This window comes from Cynara cardunculus, assembly GCF_001531365.2.
Source record: "Cynara cardunculus var. scolymus isolate 2C chromosome LG 5, CcrdV1, whole genome shotgun sequence".
In the NCBI taxonomy this organism is placed as follows: domain Eukaryota; kingdom Viridiplantae; phylum Streptophyta; class Magnoliopsida; order Asterales; family Asteraceae; genus Cynara; species Cynara cardunculus.
In genome coordinates this window covers 730,474-732,565 of record NC_037532.1, presented here as the reverse complement: position 1 = coordinate 732,565, position 2,092 = coordinate 730,474, and positions in this window count along the sequence as shown.

Sequence of the window (2,092 nt, the reverse complement as noted above, 5' to 3'; positions counted from 1 at the left end):
AAATATTAAAATCATGATGTATCTCGCTGCATTGCGCGAGTACGCTTCTAGTCTTATTAAGCAAATTTAGCAAAAGTCTTAAAGTCTTAAAATTATAAATGACCAAAATACCCTTTATACTCACTTTTTCACTTTTCACCCCCTCTCTCCTCACATACACTCACACCTCACATACACTCACCCTCTCACAACCCATTTTTTTAAATTATAATTTTAAATTTACACTTTATACCCCTATAATTAATTAATTAATTTATTTTACATCCTTTACTTTTAAATGTTTCATTTTAAACCTTTATCAAATTAACATACATAATCGTATATAAATTAAAACATGTTTAAAAAAATACATTTTCATTTTAACAAGTTACATAATTATAATCGTCTCGTTAATATCTTCGAAATGAGTTTAATATTGAATAGTTTTTGACTTAATTATATTATTATATATTATATATATTGTGAAAAAATATTTTTAATATTTACGATTTATACTTTTATAGTTTTTTATTTATATATATATATTTTGGGGTTAGGCTATCCAAATTGCACTGTATAATATGTTTTGTATTAATATGTTCTTGGGTTTTTTTTGAAATATATATATATATACATGTATTAATTCAACCTTAATATGAGTTTCTGGACAGGAAAAAAGGGTAAACAGTTGAAATTTCATTATAAAACCCATATTTTTTTGTCTTTTCATAGCTTATGATCTGTCAAATTTGTAGTTTTCTTTATTGGTTTTGAGTGTTTATCTTAAAACTCAAGTTTCTTGGTTTTTTGTTCTTGGTGTAAATCGAATACATTTGTGGAATCGTTTAAATATGTTGGATTTTAAATATATTGGATTTTAAACTGTCATGCAATTTTTTTCATCGATAGTCTGTAATTGGAACCATAACTCTTATTTATTCAAATTGTATTAATATGCAAAGACCAAGTGTAACCTATATCATCGTTAAATCTTATCTTATAAAACCAGTGGAACTTCAAAATCGTTAAAATTCATGGATCCCGCTGCATTGCGCAGGTACACAACTAGTATTGTATAATACAGTAAAAATAATGTGCGAACATTATCGCATTTAAATACAGTCGTGATTAAACATTTTGAAAAGTGGATTTTAAAAATATGTATTTAGAGAGAAACGGTTACATGTGTTACTTGAAGTATATCTGTTATTTAACAAATAAGCAAATACACGTTTACACGAGACCAGCGTCAACAAGCTGCGAAAGTATTTATTTATGTCAGTTAAAGGGTTTATGAAATGTTACAAAATCACCGTTCTCCTGCATCAACGCTCTATGGTGCCACCCTGGTAGGTACCACAATGTTATGATTAGTTACGTATGATTAAACGGCATGAAAAGAAGGATGTAGAAGAATACACAACTGGAGAGGATGACGAGCACCTAAAGCTATTAATAAAGTTCTGAAACAGACAGAAGAAGTGAAGAGTATGGGATAAGATTGGCAACATAGATACTTTACAAAKACAACACATGACGATCTTTAATGTTTTTTGTAACTCAATGAGCTGGTTTTGCCACTAACCGAGAAAATAGCTGCATTTGACGTAAGAATAGGGTTGGGTGGGACATTTAGGTTTTGTGGGACAATATCATAYACTGGAAAGATTATAAGACATGATTCATATGAACATCAGTGAGGGTCCGTAGTCTTATGCTCGTCCCCACATATAAAACAAACATATACACGGTACACAAACACACAAACAATGTTGTTTTTTTTTTTGTAAGGGTGTCCGGGCCAAAGCCCGACTAATTCCCGACAAATTTGGAGGCTAAACATGGCCCCACTTAAATGTCGCCAACACTCCCCTCCCAGGGCTCGAACTTAGGTTCATGACTATGCTATGCCCAAGTTTTTACCACTAGGCTGGAAGGTCTTTGACCACAAATAATGTTGTTACTGGTCATGTCGTAAACAAAATAACATGTTTGATACTTACTCCGTTCTGTAACAAGTGTCCACGTTTCTTATTTTAGTTTGTTACAAAATAAATGTCTATTTTAACAGTACTCATCTACTTTTTCATGTATGGCTTTAATTACGAGATGC